The 24,027-nt window shown below is 40.3% G+C and overlaps 1 protein-coding gene and 2 long non-coding RNA genes across 4 annotated transcripts in view; 1 reads left to right on the forward strand and 2 right to left on the reverse strand.

The window, feature by feature from the left end:
• The window catches only part of LOC309538503, a 98,351-nt gene that overhangs the window by 50,184 nt on the left and 24,140 nt on the right, over positions 1-24,027 (forward strand). The gene's annotated exons all lie outside the window — the stretch shown is intronic.
• The window catches only part of CYP7B1 (cytochrome P450 family 7 subfamily B member 1), a 107,578-nt gene that overhangs the window by 44,646 nt on the left and 38,905 nt on the right, over positions 1-24,027 (reverse strand). The gene's annotated exons all lie outside the window — the stretch shown is intronic.
• On the reverse strand, positions 19,198-21,628 carry LOC309538507. Of its 2 annotated transcripts, none has more exons than XR_014222251.1 (3): positions 20,439-21,628; positions 19,606-19,721; positions 19,198-19,280 (listed from the first exon to the last, which is right to left on the reverse strand). It is a non-coding gene; the product is annotated as an uncharacterized lncRNA (long non-coding RNA). The 2 variants fall into 2 exon arrangements; XR_014222252.1 differs by lacking the exon at positions 20,439-21,628 and adding an exon at positions 19,893-19,938 and having other exon boundaries at positions 19,606-19,650.

Raw genomic sequence — 24,027 nt, forward strand, 5'->3', positions numbered from 1 at the left:
AAAACAGAACAGATAGAAAATTCATGACTCTAAACTACATCAAAGCGACTTCTGTCAACATCATGTCAAAAGAAGAAGGGGGGGAAATGAACTGTTCATTTTAGACAGTTTTAAAAAATATTATATAAACACTTTTTCAAGTCTGAGCTAAGTGTAAGGAAAAAATTAACTTCACATACAGTATGATATCCCATATGTGCCAAAAATACATTTGATATAATCTAGGAATAACAAAAATTTTACAAGTAGATACTGTCTGGCAGTTAAATCAGTGACATCCAAAAGAAATGTATGAAGTATCTATCAGTTTAAAATAGGACAAACCATCTGTCTATAACGAAACAGAAACTCTCTAGCCTGTGTGTTAGCTGGATTCTCAGAATCCCTGCTACAGGTTTGCTCTCAATGTGTCAATTTCCCCAGTGCTCTATTTAAGGAAACTAACTGAGCAATCTTTTGATATTAGCAGGACACATTACAGATATTTTTCTTTAAATTGTAGCATTCCCAAATTATTTTTGGTCCTGTTTATTTGTTTAAAACAAAGTTTCCTAAAGAGCTCTCAACTATGTGTTAGCATGGCACAGGACCATTTAACTTCAGAGACTGGGCAGGAGCAGGGCGTTCCATTTGTTTCTTTAGAGAGCGCTCTCTTAAAATGTGCAGTCCTTCATATTTAATATCCCGTTAAAATTCAGTTCAATTAGAACTTGCAATTAACTCACAATCATAAAATAAAGCAACAGCAATATAGTAGCTTAACACAGAAAATAGGCTACAGCATTAATCAAACTGAGAGCTGATGAAAACATCATAAAGCCTGAAAGAACAATGAGGTTTTGGCTTGATGGCAAACAGACGTAAGATTATGTGCCAAGCAAGTGCTTCTGGAGAAAGAGTTCCACAGGTCGGTGGGAAAGCCCTCTCTCCCGTCATCAGCTGCCTCAATGAAGAAAGGGGCTTCTGAAGATGACACATGTGGGAGTAGCTGTTCCTTTGAGTTAATCTAAAACCTTTGGGCCTCCAAATGTTGGAGGACTTGGATAACCTCAAGCTCCAGCCAACATAGCCAATGATCAAGGATGATGACACCTTGGAGTCCAGCAACATCCTGAGAACTACAAGGTTTCCTATCCCTGATTTAAGGAATCCTCTTTTCCTTTTAATCCAGAATTCATATCACACATACGTGGATGAGAACCTTTGCCTCAAAATGGTAAAGGGTTGAAAAAGGGGGAGTAAAATTATTCTCACTCACACACACACCCCTTAAATACCGCTCCTAGTTCTGCAGAAGCATCAGTGACAGGAAAAGTTCTTTCTGGTTGCCTACTTCTCCACAATTTCCCTTGGAACAATGCTCAATGATGACACCGCATCATTCCCAAAGAATTCAGTAGTGTGTGTGGCCATTAGGATAGCCTATATTAACACTACCCCATGTGAAACTCCTGGTTTCTCCTACATTTTTTTCCTCTCTTCCTGAAAAATAGCAGAAATATCACCCCTCCCCAATTTTACTAGTTACCAATGGGCATGAGAAAAGCTAGATAATTTTTGTTCAGCCCTAAGGAGTACCGGATTTACGTATAAGCTAAACAAGCTATAGCTTAGGGCCCCACTCTCTTGGGTCCCCCAAAAAATTTAAATGAAAAAACCCCTGGATGTACCTTTCCAAAATATAAGATAATAAACAAATAAAAGAAAACCTGCGTACAGCAACAGTGTTTTGTGTTGTGTAGGCTCCCATGATGTAAGTAATGGGCCCTGCCTGCTAGCCTGCTCCCTAAAATATCACTGGTTTGCTCATTTCTATATATAGGGTGCCTACATTCTGCATGGATTGGTTGCATGGCAACATGTACAAATGGCTTTAGGTCCATAAATTACCATATTCAACACAAAAACAGCGACAATTTGTTGTTAACAAGGACAGCTGGACATATAAAGGGCCCCATTACCTTCAGTAGCTTAGGGCCTCATCAAACCTAAATCCAGCCCTGGCCCTAAGATTTGTTATCAAAATTTGAAGCCTTTTATTTTGTAGCTGGGTCTTCTCTGATGAATGCAGGCTGTGATTTAAAGAGTTCCCTGCCAACATCTCAACATGCCCATTCATAATATGTTGATTTGCATCTCCAGGTAGCTGTGCTGATCGGGTTACAGGTAGATAGCCGTGTCAGTCTGCCGTAGTCGAAACAAAATAAAATAATTTTTTAAAAATTCCTTCCAGTAGCACCTTAGAGACCAACTAAGTTAGTTATTGGTATGAGCTTTTGTGTGCATGTTATCTGAAGAAGTGTGCATGCACACGAAAGCTCATACCAAGAACTAACTTAGTTGGTCTCTAAGGTGCTACTGGAAGGAATTTTTTTATTTTTTATTTATTTTGTGCTGATCTGGAAAGCCTTGTGAGCTTCAGGAACAAATGAGGGTGGCAAATAAATGGGTGGAGAGGTTTTGAATAGCCCTAGTGTGAAAGCAAAAGACCACTTTTGTATCCCATCCCGCAATAAGCAGTTTAACTATCTCTTAAGGGTTATATATATATATATATATATATATATATATATATATATATATCCCAAATAACCTTTGGGATCCAGAAGAGCTTGGGACATGTTTCTAATCATGGGTTCACAGAACTCTGCTTGCTTCTAACAATACAGAAAATAAACCACTTTGTAAATCACTTTTGGGTTTGTTTTTTAAAATCAAACATCGTATAAATTTCATTAAATAAAATAAGAAAGAAAATTGCAGAACCAAGACTATTATAGTGCCTATGGGACAGTGTAGACTTAACCACAGCTAAGAATGGGGAAACGGCTTGCATTCTCTTTAAAAAAACTAAAAACCCAACACAAAATGCCTGTTTTCAAGAAATCAGTCTCTTTATCAAATGATTTCCTCTAGGTGAGCTGTAGGAGAACGCTTCCCAAGAAGCACTGAAGAAAATCCCTTGCCCCAAAGAATAATTCTCTAAACCTTAAATAGCTACTTGCACAGCTGTTTGCATGTACGTGGCCTGGTTCTCCAGCTGTTTTTGATCCTCCTTTGTCTTCTTACATGCTCTTCCCCCTCCTTCCTTTTAATTCCCCTTTCAGAGAGAATGAAGGTTATCATTAGGCCAGCCTTGTGTCAGAGGCCAACTAACCATAGTCTGTTTCAGAGAAGAGTTTGAACCTATGGTTGGAAAAGTGACTTTCAAACACAGGTTTTAAAATAGAAATGGAAACCTACTTCTAATCATGGTTTCAAACTCAGATTTAAAGCAGGAGCCTTTCACTCTACATATCATTGCAAAAGAGAGGGAGGGGATTTAAGTTGGGGAGAGGAGAAGGAGAACATGAGTGAGGGGGGGAGGATGAAAGAGGAGGGGAAGAAGGAGGTGGGAGGAACGTGGAAGCCAGAAGACTTGAGAGACCTCTTGGGGAATAGGAAGTCTGCAGAGAGCCAATGGCACGCATGTTTCCTAATTGCCATCTGAAATATGGGACCCATTAGCCGGAAAAGTTTCATTGGATTCAATACAGTGTGAAATATATGGTTCCAAGCTGTTGTTGCTGTTTTAAAAAATGCTTTTTGGGTGCCCTGTTGAATGTGTAACATGTGCAAGCATTGCTGTCTGTTGATCCTTGAGCATGCTCGGAAGGACCACCGTTTTACTGTATGCAGAGCTCAATATATCTTGCTTCCTACTTATGAAAAGATGTTTATTACCTGTAACTGTACAGAGGTATGTGCTTCACAGCAGCAGAGATTGGTAATAAGCCTCCTTTTCTCATTTACATTGATAGCAAGCATTAGTGAAGATATATGCATTTCATTTCATGGTTCAGAAAGAACAAAGTATATGTATATGTGATAGCAGTGGGTGGTTAATGAAATGGTCTGACAAACATAAGCTAATACATAAGCATACCAGAATGCGGACAAGAACACCTGTTCCCACTTCCCAGACTTGCGTTTCTTAGAGAAAGTTACTGTATGCAGGAACTGAAACTGCTACTATTTAGACATCAATATGCTCCAAGGAAATTTTAAGCCTTATTTTTTCCAAAACACTAAAGGAACGGAGGGAGGGGGGATTTTTAATGATATGAAATCTCTTTTGCTTGTGTCCTAAGAGTAATGAAAACTTCACACATGCATGAAGCTCCAGTAATTATTTTAAACTGCCTTCTGTTGTCCCCCTGAGGAACACGGTGGTATTTGTTTGATGCAGTTTAATTAGTGTCAGGGTAATTAATGCTACGCTATCTACATGAGATCAAAACCCTTCCTTTGTAACGTTCTAGTAACTAAGAACCAAGGCAAGGCATAGATTTGAAAATAGGGAAGGTACGATAGGTAGGAGAGATTCACAAGAGCCAGCATGTTAAAAACAACACTCTTGACTCAGACATCAGAAACTATCCATAGGGGGCGCAAACAGTCATGTACCGTTGCTGTGCAGGTATTCATTTCCATGGGGCCGCCCATTCAAGCCCCACTGAAAATGGACAGGTTGCTTGTCGACATCCACATTCATTGCTTTCAAATCCATGGCTAAAATTCAAAGGTACTCAAATCACAATATTAAGATACAAGATCTACTGCTTTCAGCACAAGTTAAATTCTTTCTCTATGGCTGTAATCAAATTAAGTGAAACATTCATGGACACCATGCACCTTGTCAATTGTCAAAATCCTTCAATAATTAAATTATATACTTTTGCAGAGCCAGATCCCCACAGCTATTTATAAGAGACATGAGGAGCTATAGTGTTGAGCTGTGCGTTATTCTAGACAAAAGCAGTGTTTATTTTAACAATTTAGTGCATTTTTTCCTTAATGCCTGAAGAAAATCTGTCTTGCATGGTACACATGCACACACAACACACTTAAATGCCATCATGGTAGAAAAGTAAAGTAAATACGCACACACACCCCAACACACACACACACACACAAAATATGATCTTCATAAATTATCTTAAGCTTCCCCTTTCCTCTTGGTCACCAGCAACTGCAGTATAAATCTCACGAAATACAAACTCAGGCTGATTACAGGCTTAAGGAAATAGCTACAGCTATCTTTACTGGATAAATTATATCCTAAAGGTTGTTCCAGATTTTCTAATAAAGCTTCAGTTTGTGGACGGGGGCTAGGCGGGCAGTGAAGCAAAAGGGAGGGAGGGAAAATGCTTAAGAATTTCACTCTCTTTTGCAACCATGAAATTACAAGCTTGACATAATGCCTTTGTGATTGCTTTGACGTCAAAAGAAAGAGAGGGGAAAACCTTGACATGTTTAAAGGAGAAGAGTCACTGATCTGGCACCGAATGATTATCCGTGAGAAATAAAATACTATCATTAATGCATTAATAATGGCTTCCTACAATATTAATTTGAGATGTGTAAACCTTATTTTAAAATGGATGGTTCCTATTACAGAAATGCCCTAGGATGAAAACAATAGCCATCCTGTTCAGATTTAGTGACTATCTTTCCCCAAAGCAAACAATATTAACTCTATGGCTTGTTTGAAAAACTGGACTGGAGCCCACTGCTATGAAATGAAGCCGTTGCTTTCTTGCAAAGAATTCCACTTAGGCTTGCAGCATATATCACCATCTACGAAGGAAGGTCTATCCTGAACACCTCCACCTTCAAGTCATTCATTACTAGGTGCCTGCTGGGATCAGCTGACTAGCAAAATATGCTTTTCCACATCTTTAGTTATGCTTCCTGCAACCCAGTTGTTTATCAATTAAAGTGATAAATATAAGTGACTTTGATAACACAAGCAACACATTATGGAGTAAAGGAAACCCTGCCATAAGAACTGTATGCAAAGTTCAACAACTGTGAAAGAACTATTAAAGAGGACACACAAACAAGTGACCTTGACTGACAAGCGCACTTCATTCCAGCAATAAACAGCGGCGGTGCTGATAAGTGTTCATTGGCGCAGAGAGTAATTACCTATCTGTCAGCATTGCTGGTGTATGCGAAATAGTATAAATGAAACATACATAATGTACAGCAATAATATCAGGCATGCAGAACCTAATGTATTATCATCATTCTCAGGGCCCAGGTTTATGTGGCTGCCACCACTGAGCAAATGGCTTCAAGCCATGATAATTTCATTCTAATCTCTGTTCCATATTATAATTTTCATAGCTAAAAGATACTGAGGAGCAATACGTTTCAATCAAGGACTAAATAGAACACAACCTGTAACCGGATATATTTTATACACCTATATCTTTTATCTATCTATACATATATTGTTTTATTTATTTATTTTTGCTTTAAAAAAAAACCAGTCAAGTTATGAATAGGGCAGAATAAGCTGTAAATTTATGGATGGCAAACACTGTCTACAGCAGTGAGTGTCACAACGTCTGGAGATGGGCTTTACATATCATGCGTGAGAAATTCTCTCTCAGATCTTTAGAATACAATTCAGTCTTTCAGGAAATTTCAGCTCCCTCTCCCACTATTGTACCCTGACCAGAAGAAATGCTGTTTTGGTTTTTAAAAGTGGGCTTAGAAATTAGGTGCACCCCTTTATTTAAGTGTGACAAATTCATTATGAAAGAGTGACAGCTGCTCTGTTACTGCCATCAAGCAAATTTCCTTTTTTTTTTTTTTTACAGCCAAGACACTTTAAAAGCAAAGTTACCTTTTAAGATTTCCACAGTTACCTGAGGAAGGAACAATGAATGGTTCAGTGGTGGAGAACATTTCTTTCAGACAGGGGACCCCAGGTCCAATGACTGACATCCCACGTTGAAAGGTTCAGGCAGCAGGTGATGAAAAATACCATGTGGCTGAGACCGTGGAGAGTTGTGGCCAGTAGACAATATTGGGATAGATGGACAAACACTTTGGAACAGCAATGTCCTACCTTTTTCTCCCTATTTCGTTGTTTAGAAAGTGCTATAGAAAAAGACTTTTTAGAAACAAAATGGTTATCACCAATACCAAACCATGTAGTATACTACAGCTTTCTGGTGACTTCAGAATTACATTTTAGAACACATAAATGACACCATTTGAAAGCTCTTATTTGGAGTCTATATGATAAATGTTTGACCTGTGGGGATCAAGGAGCCTACAGCAGACAAATATATGGAGATATAATGCCAGTGCTTAGATCTTTACATATGCTGTGGGATGAAAAAGAGGCATCTGAAATGCTGCAGAAGGTAACACGTGTAACCTCCCAAGTCTGATTCCATCAGTGGCAAGACTCATGGGGCTTCAATGTAAAACCTACCACCCAAATCTGAGGCTAAGCTAAGCTATGAGCTACTGCACTGCCAAACAGATTTAGGGGAGTGCTATTTGCATCTGCATAATGCCATTATGATGATAATGATGATTATATTTATTACCCGCACAACACCAGCAGGTCCCAGGGTGGGTTACAACTATTTAAAATTCAGAATTGAAAACATTTAAAACAAATTACAGTCACAGGAATAGGGTGGGTCCCCAAAACATACATCTCATGTGTTGAAGGCCAGGGTAAAGAAATGTGTCTTCAATGTTTGCTAAAAGCTGCAGATGTGGATAAATCTCTGTGTGGAGGGACACAGAAAATGCCTTTTCTTCCTGGCCATCAGCATCCTAAACGTCTGAGGGTGGTGGAACTACCATGACATGTGCTGCCAACATTGACTGACCCAGAATGCCCTGAAGACGCCGTCAATTTGTGCAGCTGTGTTTTTCTATCAATGGGAATTGTTGCCAAAGTGCACAGAGCTCATTCACCTAAATGATCATGTGGAAACAGCAATAACCATATACAAAGGTAAAGGACCTCTGAACGGTTAAGTCCAGTCAAAGGTGACTATGGGGTTGCGGCGCTCATTTCACTTTCAGGCTGAGGGAGACGGCGTTTATCCACAGACAGCTTTCCAGGTCATGTGGCCAGCATGACTAAACTGCTTCTGGCACAACGGAACACCGTGATGGAAAGCACAGTGCACGGAAACGCCATTGAACTTCCTGCCACAGCGGTAACTTTTTAAATACTTGCACTGGCGTGCTTTTGAGCTGCTAGCTTGGCAGAAGCTGGGACAGAGCAATGGGAGCTCACCCCGTTGCAGGAATTCGAACCGCCGACCTTCTGATCGGCAAGCCCAAGAGGCTCAGTGGTTTAGATCACAGCACCACTGGAGTCCTTGATATACAAAGCATGACTGTAGAAATAAGTACTTTTTAGTTCTTACCATGTGAATCATTTGATATGATAAAATATATATCACCTTAACTTGTTTAGCGAATTAGCTCTTAGACTACAGACCATAGTTTCCATCTGTACACAAAAATTGTGTTTTGGTTTCCACACACACACACAAACACACACACACAAACCACCACATTAGTTTTTGGCTTTGAACAGAAAAAAGCATGCTCTAGATCATGAATAGGGAAGCGGTGTCCTTCCAAACGTTGTTGGAATCTGACTCCCATCAGCCCCAGCCAGCATAAACAATGGTCAGGGATGATGGGAGTTGGAGTCGAACAGGTTCCCCATTCCTGCTCTGTGTCTAAATTCAAATAAATTACCAGATCTGGATATCAGCTCAGTGCCACTGGCAGGCTCAAGAGCTGGACCAGATTTTAGTTTATACTGAAGCTTCAACATTGGTTGATTCTGCTTGGGTGGAAGTTTCATTATGAAGCTTTCACCACCCCAATTTATAGCTCAATGGCAATATTAACTTTGCTTAAATGCTTCAGAACATCACGTTTGACAGAAGACAACAGACTGGAAAATTGCTTATTCAAAATGCAAGAGGGAGTTGCAGTATTTTCTGGCTGCAGCATTTCTTTCTAACTCCACTGACATCCATATTACTTGCTGCATCATAAGTCCTGCTGCTCTCTCAATGAAGCTCAGTCACAAGGTGAGACTCTGTAATAGTAGTAATGCAAGGACCAGCCTTCTCATATTAGATAAGTAAGTTTGGGTACTTCCCCAGCTTAATACTGTGCATGCAGAACTAGCACAATAGTTGACAATTTCAATTTAAAGCCCATCTTGGAAACCTGGGTGGGCAACAAATATGAAGCATACAGAATCAGAACGGAAAAACTCTCATCAAAATCAGATTAAAATGAAAAGAGCTGCATTAAGAAACATACACCTTGCTAAACATTGCTTGCCTAGCAACCAAATGGCCAGTGAAGATTTGGTGGGTGGGGCGAGAGAACCTAATTATAAAACAGCTTGAATAGTTAACCAAGAAAGAAGATTGAAACAACGGAAGAAAAGGTATTCTGCTAAAAAATAGTCTAAGATAGTTTATCTACTACCCAAGCCAACACTTAGCAGACCTCGCTTTCCATTCCTGGAGTCTGGATCTACTGTACAGTCCTCTGGTTTCTGATTTCAGCTGTTCTTTCTCCAGCAGTATTCATACTCCATCTCTATGCCCTATTTGCCAGCTTTACCTCTCTCTCTCTCTCTCTCTCTCTCTCTCTCTCTCTCTCTCTCATCCACTGCTCTTTCAACATCTTGGCCAATCAGAACGACAAAAGAGTTTGGTCTGAGTTTCTTTCTTCCGGGGGGGGGGGGGAGAGGTTCTTCCTACCCCTTCCTTTTAGTCTTTAGGATTCATTTCCCCCTTCAGGGTCAAAATCCTGGGCAGAAACTTTGACCCTCCTATGCTCATTTTAACCTCCTGGTTGTAACAACTTCTGAAACGGAAAGGAACCACTTTACAATGAAGTACAGAACATAAAATGGCGGATTATGTTTCTTCACAGTTGTAAAAGAAAAAATAAAGCAAACCATGGATTCTGATGTATCCTAAGTATCCCAATGGTCACAAACCACACTGACGTGGCCTTGTATCGAACTTATATAGGTGTGAATTAATCAGAGTACTAGAGCAAAAGCATAAAATATGCTTAAAGAATTAATGCTTTTACTTTATCCAATTTGATGCATAGGTTGTATTTTTTGTGACAAGCTCTATCTATTTATTTTTTACATAGAAAACAAATCCTTTTATTTCACATTGTTCTTCTTAAACCCATGGACATCCTGCCATCTTACAACATGCTTTGGGAGTGGACTAGGGCAAATCATACTCAAGCCAAGAATATGCTTGTGCTGGCTATAAACTTCATATTTGAGGTCAAGGGCATTCTGCAGAGTAGCTGCAAGCTAGAAGGGAGATGCCAAACAACTGCATTTTGTCGAACATAAGAAAAAAATGCATGAGTATGCAAATAATTTGAGCTCTTGACTCCTCCACCACACCCCAAACAATACTTCACAACAGAAGGTAATCTACAGCCATATAGCAGTTTTCCTATGTTTAGAATAAACCCCATTTTTCATCTACTCAAATTAAATTACTTGCAGAATCTGAAGCCTCTACATCGTTAACATTGACTTAACCTTTAGCATTATCACAGGCAGATCATTCCTATTTATTTATTTTCATTATTTCTGGAATTTAAATCATTGCAAGCGACCTCAGTGTGAGTCAAAAAATAATAATGCAATATAAACAATATTATAACAATTAAAACCACATGAACAGAACACTTTAACACTCAATTTGCTCCTTTATAAACAAAAAACAACAACGCTGAATATATCAATTCTCACCTCCACGAAAGGCCTTGAGGAAGAGAGATGTTTTCAGCTGGTGCTGAGAGCTAAGCCACTTTGTTGCCAGCTGTACCTCTGATTCCACATCTAGGGCACCACTACTGAGAAGGCCCTATCATACCATTGGAATATTTTGCCCATAGTCCAACACAGAGCTAAAGGCAACAAAGCCCAACAAAATCAATGTGATGTATTGTCACAATTATGATGGTTTCAGAAGAAGGCTGTGAAGGCCACTGGTTTCCCATCCTGATTTAGTTCTAGGTCTCCCAACTGCAGGTCTTGTCTATAGTCACTATACTACCAGTTCTAAAAATGTGCATAGTCCTCCAATACCTTTAGCATAACTCTCTTGTCCTTGGTGATTTTGATACCAGATTACTTGGGGTTAATGTGGTTCGAACATCAAATGCAATTCAGAAGTGCTCCATCCACAAAAAGGAAACATCTGGTTTATGTCATATTTAGCACAAGCATGACTGAGAAACTTGTGAACCACCCTGAAATCTTTGGATAAAGGGCTGTACAGTTGTACCCAGGTTGTCGAATGGAATCCATTCTGGAAGTTCATTCAACATCCAAAAATATTTCACAACCAAGCTGTGGCTTCTGATTGGCTGCACGAGCTTCCTGCAAGCAATCAGAAGCCGTGGGAGCCACGTTGGATGTTCAGCTTCCAAGGAACGGTCACAAACTGGAACACTCATTTCCGGGTTTGCGGCGTTCAGGAACCATAGTATTCAACTCACAAGGCATCCGGCTTCCAAGGTATGACTGTATATAAATTAAATATACGTAAAACAACAACAACTCTTAGCACGTTCTACAACAATTTAGTTGTCTTCTTTGTGCAAAACCAGTAGAGACGATAGCTGCAGATACAGATTCAAACTTGGCTTTAGCCCTCTTCGGGTAATTCAATGTGCTGAACAAATAGCATCATGTGGGGGAACTGGGAATAAAGGTGCTCAGTCTCACCCTCCTACCATAATCCTTGTAGCCTTCTATGTGATTTACAACCCTGATACTTTGGGATTCTAATTTGTACAGGGACCCTCCATAAGTACAGCAGAATCCCTGCTTCAAATGTTTACCCTCCAGCTTGCAGAGGGCATGTGTCTAGCCCCACTTTTCTCCACATAATGTTACTCATTTGGGAGATTATTACACTTGAAGCAGGCTAGCAACACTAGATAATTCATTTCTTGGTTACAATGGCTAGACAAACTTTCTTTAAAACAAAAACAAAGAAATAAAACACACACACCCCAAAAAAGGTAGGTGAGCCAAAACAAATAAGAAGACATTCTGAAGAAAATACTAAAATGAAGTTTCATTCATAGGTTTTGGAGATATACAGATAGAAGATCCCAAACTTTTTCAATGACAACAAAATTAATAAATTAGGCATCAAAGTGTAAAATGCCTGTCTAATCCTTTTTGCCCCCTCATTGTATTGAGAGGCAAACCTTTCAAGCAAACATATTCTCAGAGGAGTGAGGATTTCAAGCCACTCTGAAGCTTTCAAATGAGCTATCGAGCCCTTTTCTGTTTGGGTAGAGTCTTCAGGGCCTTGTGTGCCTGCCAGATTGCAGTTTGCCTCTGGCTAGAAGGCCATTATTTGAAGTTGGGTAAAGTGTTTAGAAATAAACTGGGGTTTAGATGCAATTCATTTACAGTTCCTCTTAAGCTTACTCTTGCCTAATATCAAAAGTATCCTAAAGGTTAGTCTTATTGTGAGGGAGTAGTGACATGGACATTATGTGCTTTATTCAGAGAAAAATTAAATAAACTCAAATCAACGAGGAGAATGACAAATGTCTTGATCAAGACTCACCAGATGACGCCACTCCTGACAGTCACCTGATTGTTGAGCTTTTGCCATGTGAAAAATGGGACAAACTCTACAAACATAGTACTGCAGTTTACTAATCCAAAATGAAGAATTTTGCAGTGGACAGGTCAGATCCTTTGGCCACCAAACATAGTACTGCAGTTTACTAATCCAAAATGAAGAATTTTGCAGTGGACAGGTCAGATCCTTCAGCCACCAAATGCTGTTCACTCGGCAACCCAGTTTTCCTTTGACCATGCAGTTTGAAATCAAACCATGTGGGGAAAAGGCACAGGGTTTTGCAAGGACTGGTGATCAGCTGGTTGGCAGTGCCAGCAAACCTCGCTGCATTGGCCCAGTGCAGCTTGAAATCAAAACACATAGGCAAAGGCACAGCGTTTTCCAGGGGTTTGGTGATCACCTGACTGGCAGTGCCTGGAAACCACACATCTGATGCCCTATGCAGACAGGTGGGCATGGCTTAGAGTCTGCTATTCTGTGCAATGAAAGTGGTGGGAACAATTGGAAAGCAAGTGCATACATCTTCACTTGTTAAAATGCATGTATGGAAGCATTTTTTATCTTACATTGACACATGACATACCCTCCAAGTGTCCCAGTTTCTCAGTCCTAGATTTCAGATTTATTTATTGGTCTGTGTTCTTTTTGTAACTCTACCAAAGCATAAAATAAAATTGGAATTAAGGAGTGTTCTCAGGACGGCGGAGAGCATGTGTACTGTTTCCTGTTAGTGCAGTGGATGCGGGTGGCACTGTGGTCTGAACCACTGAGCCTCTTGGGCTTGGCGGTTCGAACCCCCGTGACGGGGTGAGCTCCCGTTGCTCTGACCCAGCTCCTGCCAACCTAGCAGCTTGAAAGCACGCCAGTGCAAGCAGATAAATAGGTACGGCTGCGGCGGAAGGTAAACAGCATTTCCATGAGCTCTGGTTTCCGTCATGGTGTTATGTTGCACCAGAAGCAGTTTAGTCAGGCTGGTCACATGACCCAGAAAGCTGTCTGGCTCCCTCGCCTTGAAGCAAGATAAGTGCCGCAGTCGCCTTTGACTGGACTCAACCATCCAGGGGTCCTTTACCTTTACCTAGTGCTGAAGCCACTCACTCTTCTTCTGGTAGGAAATACTCTGTGCAAGGGATAGGAAGATAAAAATGGGGTGGGGGTCAAGGAGGGTCAGTTGGAGGGGAGTGAAAAACATCCCTATTTTCACCTGAGGAATGTTGGAGGATATGACATGGCTTTTTTGGGATAGACAACACTGCCACCAGGAAAGGGAGAGAAGAGCACTGCTGATAAAGGAAATTGCCAAATATGGGCTGCAAATGAGTTTAGTACCATGGTGTGAAATCTGAGACCTTCCATGTTATTGTTGGATTCTCAACTCCCATCAGTCCCAGCCAGCATAGCCAAGGGTCAGGGATTTGGAAGCTGTAATCAAGCAACATCTGGAGGGCCCCACACACTCCCCATCCCTGATTAAGGGAACCTGGGTGCTAAGACAGTATGATGGAAGTGTAACCCTGCACCTCAAACGCTGGCCCAAACAGATTAGTCAGGAGTCTGTCACCTGTCTAGCAACACTTGTTTCCACTTGCCGTGCCAATAACGTCTCTTCCAAATGAATCGAAATCAAGTGAGGTGGTGCCAAAAAAAGGTTGCCTGCCTGACTCTAATCACTCCAACTGTCACTCCCTGAACTGAAACGCTGCTTTGAAGAGGTCACGGCTAAGAGGATATTAATGCTCTTGTTTATTCCTGGGAGATGAATATGTGATTTCTCCTTGTGTTGCTGCTTCTCATTTAGCTTGTAAAATAAACCTCAAAAGTGTGGTGCAGTTTTGCTCTCCAAATTGAGAGCAAAGGAAAACAAACTCTGCCTTAGAAATTATGCTTCCTCCCCCACCCCAACTGATAGATTCAGTTTCAGGAGGGAAAGCAAAAAGCATTTTGCATTACTTTTAAGGCCTGGGGCAGAGCAGCTTGGAGCACTCCTCAAAAGACTGCAGAAATACACAAAGGGATAAAGAAAGTAAATGTAAGCAGACAAAAGTACCAAATGAACGAAACAAAAGTTGTAAAAGAATCCCTTGAAAACATAAACAAAAAGTTATACAAAGTGAGGAAAAAGTAGCTACAGGTAAAACTGCTACATAGTAAGTTAGAAGATAGGAGAAGTATACAAATGTTGTGAATGGTAGTTTCCGTCACCCAGGTCCCTTTATTTATCTGAATAAAAATACATGTGGTGTAAATTGATGATGACAAATCTTGAGATTAATGGCGGTTTTATCAGTCAAGATTGTTGCATCCGAAACAGGTCCTTGCATGCTTCACAGTATGCACCTCATTCAACTGTAGTTTTACAATTCAGGTTAGAAGAGCACCAAAGCTGGGCGTGTAAGGGAAGAGATATGCAGGGAATGTGCAAATATCTAGCTCATTCTTAGGCTGGTAAATCATGGTCATGTCAGTGACTGGTTCTGCAACAGTTACATTTTATGAAGGGTTAAGGAGTTGCAGTGCTCCTTGCTCTCTTATTTTTATTTCATTGATTTTGGTTGGAACGTTGGCAAAGCTGCACATAAGGAATTTAAAACAACAATGGGAGAAGCTACTATTTCACCCAGAGGTAAATTTTACCTATTTTACCACAAAGGATTATATGCTCCCAAAATGATCAAAAAGAAGAATGCATGACAGTTGAGTGATTAATGATTAAAATGATTAAAACCCATTTAGGTTGTAATCCTATCACTATTAACTAGGGACTAATCCCCAATGGGACGCAGGTGGTGCTGTGGGTTAAACCACAGAGCCTAGGGCTTGCCGATCAGAAGGTTGGCGGTTTGAATCCCTGTGATGGGGTGAGCTCCCGTTGCTCAGTCCCTGCTCCTGCCAACCTAGCAGTTTGAAAGCACGTCAAAGTGCAAGTAGATAAATATGGTAGGTACCGCTCCAGCAGGAAGGTAAACGGTGTTTCTGTGCGCTGCTCTGGTTCGCCAGAAGCAGCTTAGTCATGTTGGCCACATAACCCGGAAGCTGTACGCCGGCTCCCTCGGCCAATAAAGCAAGATGAATGCTGCAACCCCAGAGTTGGCCACGACTGGACCTAATGGTCAGGGGTCCCTTTACCTTTTAATCCCCAATAAACTCAATGGAATTTCCTTCTGAGCATGCACTCCAGATTAATTAGGCTGCAAAACTGGTGTTTTTTTTTATAAAAAAAAATATTATTATTATTAGTTGTTGTTGTTGTAATTTGTACTGTTACAATGTGGAGTGCCACAAAAGTGTGTCATGCATAAAGGAAAGAGATAATAGCAAAGGTTGTGATGGCATATTCAGGTCTCAATATGTGTCAACTCTGGGAACATATAAATACACGAACGAAGGAAGAAATGAGCATATCTCAGAGCTGATGCAGAGTGCATTCCACTTATTACTAGGCAACTAAAATAGCCTCAAAAGTTAAAAATTTACAGGAAGGATTGTGTTTCCGCACAGACTTGAATCCTGGTATTTATTTTTCTACAAATTATGCACTGGGAGTATTATTTACAAAGGCAAAGAAAAAGAGGAAACAAGCACTGGGGATATTACTTACAAAAGCAAAGAACAGCAGCGGGAGATGTGCATGGCTACAAGGGGTTGAAATAATCAAGCAAAATGTACAATTAGGCAGACAGCTTGGGACTAAGAACATTTGACTTGTGAGAAAACATGCCTAGGATTGCCTTGCTACTTTAGGAACAGACCTCTATTTCTCCCTGCTTTTCTAAAATACCCCAGTGGCCACAAGTCCCTGTTTACCTGTGATAAAACCTAGAATGATAGACCTTTGGGAGGGTTCCTTTGAGATCCTCTAGTCTGGCCCCTGATCACTGCAGGAATCCTGGAACCCCAGTATCCTTGACAGATGACTGCCTATCCTCTGCTTAAATAGCTCCAGCAAAGGAAAACTCAAGATGTTTCAAGGCAGTCTGGTCCACCGCAGAGCAGTTCTTACCATTTAGGTCTTACTGCTTAGCCAAAGAAGGCAAGGCTATTGGTATTAGTGGATGGCAGGCTCCAGTGGGCCTATTTTGCCTCTAAAGGCTTATAAGCTTTACCATAAATGACAGGTTACTGAATTGCAAAATAGCACCTGCTTTATGGAAGAGAACAAAATACATATCTAACCCTATGAACTGTTGTTTTGAGGCTGGTAAACCCATGTGAAGTCAGCCAATGTATCTATGTCTATATTTTACTGAAACATACCCCAAGTTAACCCCTTTACATCAGCAGTTGGGATCTTATACTTTCTGCTAGGAAAATTGGAACCAGTTGGCGCTGCATAGTTAAAATGGGGATAACAACAAAACTCCGCAGTTCTGTAGCCTCGAATTATATGAAAACACAGCCAAATGTTTCCCGACAATTCCATGACTCAAGTATATCAAGTATTCCTCATGGGCATAATAATGAATTCATACAAAGAATTAATTCTGCAGCACTGAGTTTCTCCCCAAATAATTATCACGCAAATCCTATCATGGAAATTCCGGGGGCATAAGAGAGTGTATGGTTGGAGATCATAGGGAAAAGGCGAAACAGGCAAGTAGGGGTAAGTATAGACAGGCAATATGCAGTTTTGCAACCAGGCTGAGTTGCGGCTGACATATGCAGCCTCTGCTTGCCCTTTGTCATGTATGCATTTCACCTCAAAAACTGTCAGTGACTTGTCAGAATCAATCAGAAAATCTGATGCTGTTCTGCAGTGATGTACAAGGTTGGACAGCACGACACCAAATTTCTGGTGGTCTGTGTCAAGAACCATATGAAAACAGATGTCCCTGTTATTCCATTGCTTGGGTACAAAGGAGGACTAGTCTTACCTTTTTGACCCACATTTGGCATCAATAAGAGTCAAGTAAGAGAAAAGCAATATAGTACACAGGGGTGGGGTGGGCTATCACAGTCTGAACACACCAACATATAACTTTTTGTCTTTTCAGAGTGATCAGAAGAATGCCGTGGCTCCTGAAAGGATTTTCTAAACAAAATGATTATTATTTTCAGAAAAAGCAAAATGGTGTCTTTTGTGTTTATAAAAGAGGCGAAAAACTCAGATTATTTCCTTTCATTTGCAAGCACAAAATATCCCTCATATTATGCACATTTGACTTGCGCAGTTTCAACACTACACCGCTGAAAGCAGGCTGGTTGAATTGTACAAGTTAGGTCCTAAGGAGGGCAGAGAGCTTAAAGGCTTTTTTTTGCGCCAGGTCTCTTTGGGGTTCTCAAATAATGAGTGTTCATTGGCATTTTATGTAATTATACACAATTCCGCTGAGGTTGTGTTCTGAGGAGACAAAGTCCTTGTGGATGCATTTCCTGGGTCCAGGAAATTGAGCTGTACAGTGGTACCTCGGGTTAAGTACTTAATTCATTCCGGAGGTCCGTTCTTAGCCTGAAACTGTACTTAACCTGAAGCACCACTTTAGCTAATGGGGCCTCCTGCTACCGCTGCGCCACCGGAGCACGGTTTCTGTTCTCATCCTAAAGCAAAGTTCTTAACCCGAGGTACTATTTCTGGGTTAGCAGAGTCTGTAACCTGAAGCGTCTGTAACCTGAAGCGTCTGTAACCCGAGGTACCACTGTATTTTAATTTGCCCTTTCTAGATAGGGATGCACTCTCCATGGAGGAGCAGGTGCATACTTGGGGTAGGGAGAGAGATCCTTTGCCCAACATCGTCACTGGCAGCACCATTTCCCAGCTATGGCTAGATCTATTTGTGGGCAGGGGGAGCCTGGCTGCAGCGAGCAATGCATTAGAAGCTTCAGCAATGTAAAGCATTACATATGGGGCTGCCCTTCAGGTTGGTCCGGAAGTTGCACATATACCACTTCTGACAAACTCATCCTTGTCTCCATGCTTCTTTGGGTTCAAAGAAAAGCACAGGAGAACCTTCCTCTACTACTTCAAGGATGGCCAACATGGTGCTTTCCATGAGCACCCAGCCCCAGCCAGCATGACCAATGGGCAGGGATAGGAACTATAGTCCATTAACATCTGGAGAGTACCACATTGACTACCCCTGTTCTATGTCTTTTCCTCCTTGGCTTATAGACAGCTCTCCAAGCAACATGCTTTTCTGTTTCACCTTAATCTCCTACATGTGATTAGGCCCTCACTTACAAGCAGGCTACAGTCACTCCTCACAGACAGTGTTTTTGTGGAATAGTTGATACTGAATGCATTTTAAAAACACTGTCTATATATCATTATCTATCTATCTATCTATCTATCTATCTATCTATCTATCTATCATCTATCATCTATCTATCTATCATCATCTATCATTATCTATATCATCTATCTATTTATCATCTATCTATCTATCTATCTATCTATCATCTATCATCTATCATCTAAACTCTGTTGTATGTCCACAGAAAGAGTCACAAAAAGGAATTGACATTTTGATATATTTTTTCCCATGAGTTCCTTGTCATTAGTATGTAGGGGGGGGGGACTCTCCAAAACAACCGAAGGAGAAAACTTTCCCTGCTTAAACATTTTTCAAGGCTAGTTAAAGGTCTAAACAGTAGAGCTATTTATTCAAATTCAACTTGGAAGACTACTGGTTCAGAGCTAATGAATGTATGGTTTATTAATCAAATGTATGTAGCTGAAAGGAGCCAACCACTGTTCACTTACAATTGAGATTTAACCCCGTTTTTAACATATTTTAATGAGCTACAGATTTGAATGTGGGCTTTGTTCATCTGTTGCTTCCACTCAATTGCAGTCTCGCCCTAAGAAGACACAAGACAGATTGATCAGGCTTCCCTTCATTGTGAGACTTAAATGAAGTGAACAGGGCCTTATGTTTCAAAACTAAATGAGACAATTAAAAAAACACCCTATCTGTCTGATGTTCTTACATTTGATTAAGCTACTGGTACTAAATGTTTTTGCTATACTGTAAATAGTCTCTAGAAACACTTTTTTTGTTACCACTGCTGCCAATGAATAAGTGTGGCTGGGTAAAATTTGCACAATGAAGTGATTGCTTCACAATGGAAAAACTTATTTTTCCAAAGCAGAATTTGATAAAGATAGATTATTTCTCACACATACTTGTTGGAAGCTGTCATCAAGTGAGGATCAGTACCTGGAACGCACCTAGGAATTCAGAATTAAGTGACACTTCTGATTGGTTTGGTTTTGGAAACAAGAGTTGTTAAAGTTTCCTTCTGTAGAAAGTATTAATAGAAATAATGATTATCCACTAGGAGAGGGATACCCAACATGGTGCCTTCCATTTTGATCTGTAAACCACCTTAAGTCCCATTAGGGAAAAAGATAGTATTATTATTATTATTAGCAGCAGCAACAACAACAACAACAGTGTTACACCCACTCACCAGTCTCTGAGCAATAAAAACGTTTTCGATTCTAGTATTTATTCAGGGTTTGGTTCCTCTGGAATGAAGAGCAATGTAGACAGAGCATAGGATTAGGGGGCTCACTGCATTAACATTCCAGCAGATCTTGCCTCCCTATGTGGTTTTTAGGAAAGTCGCAAACTCGGCTTTAGGTCCAGAACAGAGTAAGACATGCCCTGTGTCTCTAGTTCCCAGTATTAGCTAACAATTTGACTATTACTTCACAAGGTAATGTCACTATCAACTCAGTAAGGACAACATAAATGGCAGTATTTAACAAAGGAACTGCTTTGGATTATTTCCTCTTATATATTCTACCCTCACCTACAAAGGATCACAGGTTTCGAAGGGATCCATGGATATCATCCAGACTGAATCCCAAATCTATAACTATCTTCCTTGACCTCAGTGCCTGAATTATTTTTTGCTCCATCCCCAGTTTACTGGGGATACTAATCTTGCCACCTTTTCCCTGTTCATTCTACCTGTACTAAGTATCTGAAAGGTACTCATGAAACAGAGTGCCTTAAATGAGTAGTAATCCAATTAAAGGAGTCTATTGGGACCTCCCTCTTTTATACATTTCCAAAATATCTCATGTTAACACCCAAACTTTGCTGCTGGGCTACATTCATGAACGGAACACAATATACAGTCTGGGCTGTCCAGAGACCTAGAGGCAAGTCCCCTGGTTGTGATGTGCTTTTGTAATCATGAAATTTTCCCTGGCCCTCTGTGATGCCCCGGACAAACTGAGTTACATTCGTCATAGTAATAGGTCCCATGGGCAAGTGATGTGCAATCCTGTTTTGTTTTTGCATATCTGAACCATTTTCTTCTAACTGTTGACGGAAGATTATCTGTTACATGCTTGCTCCCACGCTGGCTATGGGCTATGATGAAACTCTTTCCTCCACATACATGAAATCCTGAGTACCCCCACCCTCTTTGATAAAGTTAGAAATATCTAAACCAGGGCTTTTTCTGTCTCCTACTTCTACCTCTACACTCTAGAGTACCATTTTATGGCTGAGACTGTACAATGCTAGACTGCTGGCAGGTTTACAGTTGTTTTAATACAGGTAAGAGAAACTGAGAAGCAGCCAAAAGCTTGATAATCATACAATCACAATTTAGCTGACCACAAACTGGGCTTGAAAAACATAGCTGTTGAAGAAGAAAATGCAATCTTGGACTGCAGTAACGGAAGCTTAGTGTCCAGATCGTGAGAAGGAATCATTCCACTGGGTAATAGTTTGGAAAGAATCAAGAGCCTGGAACTTGGAGTCAGGATCCGAGGGCAATCAGAATCCAAGGGAAAACCAGAAGGTAGGATCAGTAATACTAAGCCAGAAGTCAGAATCATATTCAGAGTCAGATGGCAAACCAGAAAGCCGGACGAGTATAACAAGTCAGGAGTCAGGACTGAAGAGCAAGGTCAGAAACACAAGACATGCTAGAAGACATTGATGCTTAAGCAAAGTTCCATTGAGTCAGGAAGGCATCTTCTACACCTTCCTGCCCAGAAGGAGCCAATGACAAGTCTGGGTGGAGTCAGTTTGGAATATATATTTTTTTTTCCTGAGAAGCAGTAGTGACACTTTTTGCCACCACACAGGGGAGTGGTAAGCAGTTCCTGGAGTGTTTACTTTTTTATTGACTCTTGTTCCTTTTTAGGAAATAATATATAGATTTATATTAAAATAGAATTGGAATATCCTATTAACCTTCCAGATCTATTTACTTTTGAAAATGTGTGTTGTACAGAGTACAGTATTTTATTTTGGCCTTGGAAGTTGTCAAAAAGTTGAATTTGCTGTATTATATTTTAGCAGTTTTGTGTCTTCAAAGTCAATGGCAATGTTACACAGCCGGCTGGTTAGCAAACCAGTTTGGTTCTGAATTCTTGATGAAGTCATTTTATAGCATTGCAGTGAACTGAACCTGTTGCCTAATAGTGTGTTTGGGCTGAGTATATATTTTTATATAATGAGTTTTGAAAGCAAGACTTTGAAAAAGATTGTAATTGCTTACAATCTACTAGAAGTGGACTTAAGAGTCTGTATATTGAAAGGCATCTGAACACATAAGGACATGATGTAATGATTTTTAAATAATGTTTTTGGATTCATTTTCCTCCACTGTCAGGCTCTTTAGTAGCAGACTCAGTGAATATTTCTTTGTAGCTGCACAGTGTTAAACAAATTTCCCTTGACATTCAGTATATGTATGTAACTGAGAATATAGTTCATTTCATTTAGTGTTCAATCATCTCCTTCGAAGGCAATTGGAATATTATTACTTAGCTTTGATCATGCTTTGTAGATTGCACACTTACAGGCATGCTGTGTGTTAAATAAAAGTTTCCATGTAGCGCAGGTTACCAAGTGTGGTTTTTATATTATTATTGCCCTCATAATAAGTTCAAGGTGAGGTTTTCAGGCAGTAAGCTGCAAGTCAGTTTGCATATAAACACTTCAGAAAAGCTATCTTGACGTCTACCGCTTATGCAGTCTTCCATCTATAATGCAAATGACTACACCTGGGTTATGTTTAGCTTCCTCTACTATTTAGAGGGCATCCATCTAATTTGGAAGAATGTTTAAAAATCTGTACAAATACATGTGAAAGCAGCCCGTTGTTCTTTCCCCAGTCACCCAGATAAAAGAGATGTCGCCAAAATGATAAACATAAAAGGTCCCTGAGTTGTTGTTATAAGGTTTACACTGTCTGCAGTAAGGATTGAATTCTCATTGTGCTCTGAAAGCCTCAAAAAGACATGGGAAGGAACCAAAGTTTGAAGTCAAATAGAAAGCACTTAAGCCAAGACCACATGAATGTATAGCTGGGTAATGGACCTTTCATCTCCTAAATAAAAACAGTTCAATTCAATTGGAACGGAGGTTTTCCCCCCTTTTGAAAAAGTCCATTTTAATGAGTTTCCATTTTATGCGTGGGTTGCTCTTTAATCGATGCTGCTCCATTGAAGTTTTACCCCAATGAAGACACAAGACAGATTGTCCAAGCTTGCGGCTATTGTTGAGAGTTGATGAAGTGTGCGGGCCCTTATGGTTGATAACAGAAGTAGATGGTCAAAGCCAATAAATAAAACTTTAATTCAGATTGTTGGGAGCTTTCCACTGAAAAGCTTTCTATTAGCATGAATCTTTGGTTTTGAAGGACTTGTGAACCCAAAGGCAGCTCATAGCTCTGTCACACAAACTAAGTCGGTCAGACAAGCAGCAATCTGTCCCATCTGATAAACACCGTTTTGTCTTTTAAAAATTCTCGACTTCTCTTCAGGAATCAACATTGTTAATGTCTTGACAGACTATTAACTTCATAATACATGCCTGTTGGACTGTTGATTTTATCAGAAACGTGGTTGTTGTTTTTTATGCTTGCAGAAATAAAATTGTTTTGCCCTTGACAGGATCGTAATGCTGTAAATACAAAAATAAACAATTTAGCCATTGCCAGTTTGTCTAGTATTGGGGCACAAAATGTTAGCCTACCCTCAATGATGACAGTAACAAGTGTAACAAGTTCAGAGACCTCTTAGGAAACTATTTTTGCTGTGATTGCAGCAGGAAATCCTAAAGTTAACCTATTTTTTCAATGACAGATGCAGTTCATTCTGTGGAGGCAGCCAGGCTAGAGCTGGTCAGTTTTGCTTGTCACTTGGATTGACTAGATCACTGCAGACAGGAGGGAAAATACAAATGCAGTTAAATACACTGCCACATTGATTGAAGAACTTTTCTAATTTAATTGCTCAACGAGTCAGTTCTCAATCATTTGCTGCATATCAGCGTCTCCCCTTTGAAACAGCAGATAATGTTTTGGTTATGGTTATTTCTGACTCACAATCAGAGTTGCTTTGGGAAACATTCAGCCCTTGAAAGGCACTGCACATCTGCTTTTGGTACCCTCTGATTGATATGGAAGAATGCCACTGTTGCAGCTCCCAAACCTGGTGACTAAAAGGAGAGGTGGGAGAAAAGAAAAGCAGTGAGGACCACCAACTTAGATGGCTTTAAAAGAGAAATTCATGGATGATAAGGATATCAGGAGACACTAGCCATGATGGCTAGGCTCTGCTCCAAGGTCAGAG

This window comes from Podarcis vaucheri (genome assembly GCF_965113315.1).
Source record: "Podarcis vaucheri genome assembly, chromosome: 8".
Classification (NCBI taxonomy): Eukaryota; Metazoa; Chordata; class Lepidosauria; order Squamata; family Lacertidae; genus Podarcis; species Podarcis vaucheri.